Consider the following 6,189-nt stretch of genomic DNA (forward strand, 5'->3'; position numbering starts at 1 on the left):
ATACTTAATAATTATTATAAATGAAATATATGACATACCCACAAAATAATGCAATCAATGTATAAGAGCCATGATACTTATACTCAGAGTGGAAGGATTTTTTAAAATTTATGTCATTTTGAAACACAGGTAATTAGGTAATTGAGTTATTCTTATGATATCTAGACTTTATTTTTTTAATTTTATCTTTTTATTTCAAATTAACATGGGGTGCAATTTTTTGGGTTACATTATTCTCACTTCCCAGGTAAAGTTATAGAAGAGCCCTTCACCCAGGGGGATGCTGTATAGCATCACATTATGCATATTAGGTGAGATCTTGCCAATTTCCCTCTTTCCTGCCAGTCACCATCCCCCTTCCTTTCTCCTATCTCCCCTCTCCCCACTCCTCTTCCCTTGCTAGACTATATTTGTGTTTTATCATTCCTGTGAACATGTAATTGTTTATACATTGGTTTCACATTAGTATTGGATTACTTATGTTTGGATACTTGTTTTCTACTCTTGAGATACTTTACTGTGAACAGTGTGTTTCAACTCCATCCAGTAGATTTTATTTGCATTTTAATAAATACAGTGTTACCTCAGTCTTGTAAAAGACAGGTAATAAAAAATGCTGGCAAGAATGGGAAGAAAGGGAAACCTTCATATAATTTTGGCAGAAGTGTAAATTAGTAAGCTCACTATGGAAAGCAAAATATTAATTCCTCAAAAAACTAAAAATAGAACTACCATATGACCCTGCAATCCCACTGCTGAGGTATATATACAAAAAAATGGGAATCAATGTACTTGAAAGATACCTGTGCTTATTATTGTAGTATTATTCACAATAGTCAAGACTTTGAATCAACCTAAGTGTTCATCAAAGGATAAAGGGATAAAGAAAATCTAGTATGTGCTCGCTTCGGCAGCACATATACTAAAATTGGAACGATACAGAGAAGATTAGCATGGCCCCTGCGCAAGGATGACACGCAAATTCATGAAGCGTTCCATATTTAAAAAAAAAAAAAAAAAGAAAATCTGGTACACGTACACAATAAAATATTATTAAGCCATCATAAAAAAAATGAAATCTCATCATTTGCAACAAGATGAGTGAACCTGGAGAACAGTATATTAAGTGAAATAGTAAAGGAAAAAAACAAGACATATCTTGCATGTTCTTGCAGATGTATGGAAGGTAAAAATTAAAACAATTGATCTTGCAAAGACAGAGTAGAATGATGGCTATCAGAGGCAGGGAAGGATATTGTAGAGGGGGAGATAACATGAGGAAGGTTAATGGATGCAAAAATATAGTTAGACTGTACAAGATCTAATTTGACATTGCCCTATCAAATGCACATAAGTAAAAAATATAAATATATATAATAAATACATATTACATAATTATATGCTACATAATATATTATATGAAAGGATATCAATAGAGTTAGAAGGCAGTTGACAATTACCATCCAGCCATGGCTTTTAGCCAATGGGATATAACTGTTTCTCATTAAGCTCCTACAGTGGAGTTGTTTAATCTGTGATTTAATACTATTTTGTCCCCAATTCTGATAGTCTTCTTTTTTGGTAAAAAGACCACCTGTTTGAGTCATGAGACTATTAACTTCCCACTTTTTTACTTTGTAGGCATACATCACAAAATCCTAATAAAAGACTCTTGAGATTTTGGTTCAAGGTGGTTCCTATCTGCCTCATTATAGACCAATACTGTGTCCCTCTCTCCAATCTCAACAGAAACTCTGTATGTGAATTTCTTGTGCAGTTCCTCTCTTTGTCTTTCCAACATAAGAGTTGGGAAAGCCTCAACTTGGTGACTTTTCAGTGCACCTGTTGCCATTCACTTCCCAGCTGCAATGACAGTAAAACAAATAAAAAGGGCTCACAATGCAAAGTAAATACATTCTCTTCTTTTTTAAAGTTACTGTCCCTGAAATAAACTTTCATAGGTCAAAAAGAAAACAAAAAGAAAGATGAAGTAACTTGTATTTATGAATTCTGTTATGTTATCATATCATCACCAGAATCTACTTGCTAATATATAGAAATTTATTGTATTTAAGTATAATTTATAACTTATCAACACACACCTACAAAATGTTCATCTCTCAAATAAGTCTTAACATAAATACAATAAAAAAATCACTGAAAATATTATGTTAAAATCTAAAGCATCACACTAAAAATTCATGAAAAGATTGGTCACTCCCAATACATGTTTTTAAAACTTCCATACATTAGTTTACAGTCTCATATGAAGCCAGTAGACAATCTAACTCATACTCACTTAAGAGCAAAACTCAAATCAATTCAAAGTGGGGGCCAGAGGAATAAAGGAATGTGGAAAGGGGAGAAGGTAGGGGTAGGGATTATAGTGTATGGTATATTTGTTAGGGGCAGGACACAGTCATAACGGGGACTTTACCTAACAAATGCAAACAGTGTAACCTAATCAAACAATAAAAAAACTTAAAACAATAAAAACTTCAATATGTAAAAAAGATATGAAACTAAAAATTTACCAATATTTGCTGCTATATCAAAACTTAAAGTCGTTACAAGGATGTTATGCACATCTGAATAGAATTCTAGACTGCCAATGCCATATGCTTCTCAAGGCTAGATTTCTTGTATCTAAGATTATTGATCTTGGCCAGGCGTAGTGGCCCAGGCCTTTAATCCTAGCACTCTGGGAGGGCAAGCTGGGTGGATTGCCTGAGCTCAGAAGTTGGAGACCAGCATGAGTAAGAGCAGAGCCTGATCTCTAAAAATAGCTGGGCATTATGGCAGGAGCTTATAGTTCCAGCTACCGGGGAGGCTGAGGCAAGCAGATTGCTTGAGACCAAGGGTTTGAGCTTGCTGTGAGCTATGATGTCAGCGCACTCTACCAAATATGGCAAAGGGAGACTCACAAGGAAAAAAAAAAGATTATCGATCTCACATATATTTCTACTAAAATTAGGATTTAGTATCAAACACTTCTATTACTATCATAAATTAATTATCTACAAAACAGTAACTATTCTAAAGCTACAGGTATATGTAAGCAACAGAGTGATATTGGAGTTTTATTTTATAAAGATTTTTTATAAAAGAGGATTGCATATCTATTTCAGTTAGTTAAAGAGTTTTGGGAACATGGAAAACTATACCTGCCTTATCTGTAACAAAATTTTCATCTTTGTATATCACTTTAATAAAAATGCCTATATATGTATATAAAATTCAAGATGAATGAAAGACTTAAATATAAGACATAAAGAAGAGTTTTCCTCTATCTAGAAGAATTTTCCTATACTTTTTTTCTAGAATTTTTATGGCTTTATGTCTTACATTTAAGTCTTTCTTCCATCTTGAATTAACTTTGTGAATGCTGAGAGATATGGATACTGTTTCATTCTTTTTCATGTGGCTTATCCAATGTTCCCATCACCATTTATTGAATAGGGCTTCTTTTTCCCCAGAATATATTGTTGTTAGCTTTGTCACAGACCAGTTTCTGAACTTGGATGATTTTAATCTGGGTTTTCTGTTATGTTTATTGGTCTACGTCTTCATTTTTGTGCCAATATTGTGCTATTTTAATTACCATGACCGTATAATATAGTTTAAAGTCTGGCAATGGGATGCCTTAAGATTTGCTCCTTTTGCTTAAGATTTGTCGGGCTTTCCAGCTACTTTCTGGTTCCAAAAGAAGTGAAGAAATATTTTTTTCGAATCTGTGAAATATGACATTGATATTTTGATGGGGACTATATTGAATCTATAAATCACTGTGGGCAGAATGGACATTTTAACAATGTTGATTCTACTGAACAATGAGCATGATATGGTGTTCTTTTTATGGTTTCTCTCATCTGCATTTTCTTTCATTACTGTTTTGTAGTTCTTGTTTGAGAGATCTTTCATCTCTTGTTTATACATATTCCTGGGAATTTTATTTTCTTTTTTACTATGACTCTTTCCCTTGCCTCTTATCTTGGTCATTAGTATTATACAAAAATGCTACTGATTTGTGTACATTGATTTTATAACCTGTGACTTCACTGTATTTATTTATCAATTCCAAGACATCTTGTATTTTCTAGGGTTTTCTAGATATAAGATAATATGATCACAGAAAAACAATAATTATAATAATTTTACCTCTTATTTACCAATTTTAAAGTCCTTTATTTCTTTCTTTTTCCTGATTGTTCTAGCTAAGACTTCTAGATCTTGAACAGTATGGTGATATTGGGCAAACTTTTTTTGATTCAGTTATTGGAGGAATGCTTTCAACTTTTCTCCATAAAGTAAGATGTTGGCTGTGGGTTTGTCAGATATGGCTTATATAATTGGAAGCTAATATTTTTGAAAGGAAGTAAAATTAGTTATTTCCTAGGAAATATGGGTCTTATCAAATGTTTCTGAGGAAAAGAACATCATAATACTCCTGACTTTCATTTACTCTGTTATTAACCTAATTGATAGAAAAATATTTTTGATTTAGGTCACAGAACATGGGAAATTGCACTGATAACCCCAGTTTGTTGTAATTAAAAAGAATTGAAAATATGATAGGGATGAAAATGGTCAGAACAGAGGGAAATGTAAGCATTGAGAAGAATTTTATTTAACAGTATGATTTTTTTACCTCCATCTTTTTACTGTGATTACCAGAGTCATATAAACTGTTTCAACTTTGTCCCATGTAATGGATAAAAACACTGCCAACAGTGTTTGCCTTTAAATAAAGATAGTAATAGTATTATCAAAAGTTACTAAAATAAATCATAACTTATACCATTTCTGAAATTCATAAGCTATAGAATTGTGTTGTTATTCTGTAGGAGTTTTCAGAAATACTAAACCAGTAACTATTATTAATTACATCCCTAGTCTATCAGAAATTATACATTTTCAGGAACATGCCAATCTTGTCAGGAAAACTTCCTTGTAGATTTGATTTTTCTATCTTAAGAGTACTAGTTATAGAACCAAATGTCACAAGAATTCTGAATTTAAACTTACTTTTCATTTACTTTGTGTAATTTATCTTTACTCTGGGGAATGGAGAGTAATAGTGAAAATTTGAAATAATAAACTGAAGTAAGAACTGTTAATACTAAATGTTGTGGCACAAATAACTATACAGATAAAAGTGGGATATAACTGGGTTAGTCACAATATTTAAATGCCTTGCAAATCTATAAAATACATCTATTTACATCTATCAGTCTTTAATGTCATAACATATCTGAATTTCCATAATATATTTATAAAAAGGATTGCACATGATGACTAGCAGTACATTCCTTCAAAAAAATAATCAACAGCACATTATTCATAGAACAAGCAAAAAGTAGTATTTCCAATATTAGAAAAAGAAAACAGATAAATATTATCATTTTAGGTTATTGTTGGTTTTATTTTTTTCTTTTTATTGTTTGGGATTCATTGAGGGTACAAAGAATTGGGTTATGATGATTTCAGTTGTTAAATAAAGTCCCTCTTATAATTGTGTTCTGCCCCCAAGAAGTGTGCCATACATCATGACCACCCAGCCCTCTCCATCCACTCTCCCCACTCCCTCAATCCCCTACCCTCCACCTTATCTTAGGTCCTCTGCTGCCTTCATATTAGAATAGAGTACATTGGATTCTTATTTCTCCATTCTTATGATGCTTTAATAAGAAGAATGCATCCCACCTCAATCCAGGGTAATACAAAAGATGTAAAGTCTCCATTTATTTTAATAGCTGAATAGTATTCCATTGTATACATATACCACAGTTTGGTCATCCATTCCTGGGATAGTGGGCATTTAGATTGTTTCCACATTTTGGTGATTGTAAATTGAGCTGAGATAAACAGTCTAGAGCAACTATCCTTATGTTAAAATATTTTTTTTTCCCTCTGGGTAGATGCCCAGTAATGGGATTGCAGGATCAAATGGGAGGCCTAATTTGTGACTTTTGAGGATTCTCAATACTTCCTTCCAAAAAGGTTGTTTCAATTTACAGTCCACCACCAGTGTAAAAGTGTTCCCGTCTCTCCACATGCATGCCAGCATCTGCAGCTTTGAGACTTCATGATGTAAGCCATTTTTACTGGGGTTAGGTGATATCTCAGGGTGGTTTTGATTTGCATTTCTCTGATGATTAGGGATAATGAGCATTTTTTTATATGTTTGTT

At 32.7% G+C, this 6,189-nt stretch overlaps 1 non-coding gene across 1 annotated transcript; it reads left to right on the forward strand.

Annotated features, from left to right (window-relative positions):
* Window positions 1–898: 898 nt before the first annotated feature.
* On the forward strand, window positions 899–1,005 carry LOC111723855. Its single transcript, XR_002772303.1, has one exon. It is a non-coding gene; the product is annotated as a U6 spliceosomal RNA (small nuclear RNA).
* The last annotated feature ends 5,184 nt before the right edge of the window (window positions 1,006–6,189 follow it).

This window comes from Otolemur garnettii, unplaced genomic scaffold, assembly GCF_000181295.1.
Source record: "Otolemur garnettii isolate 467f Iridium unplaced genomic scaffold, OtoGar3 scaffold00016, whole genome shotgun sequence".
Taxonomy (NCBI): Eukaryota; Metazoa; Chordata; class Mammalia; order Primates; family Galagidae; genus Otolemur; species Otolemur garnettii.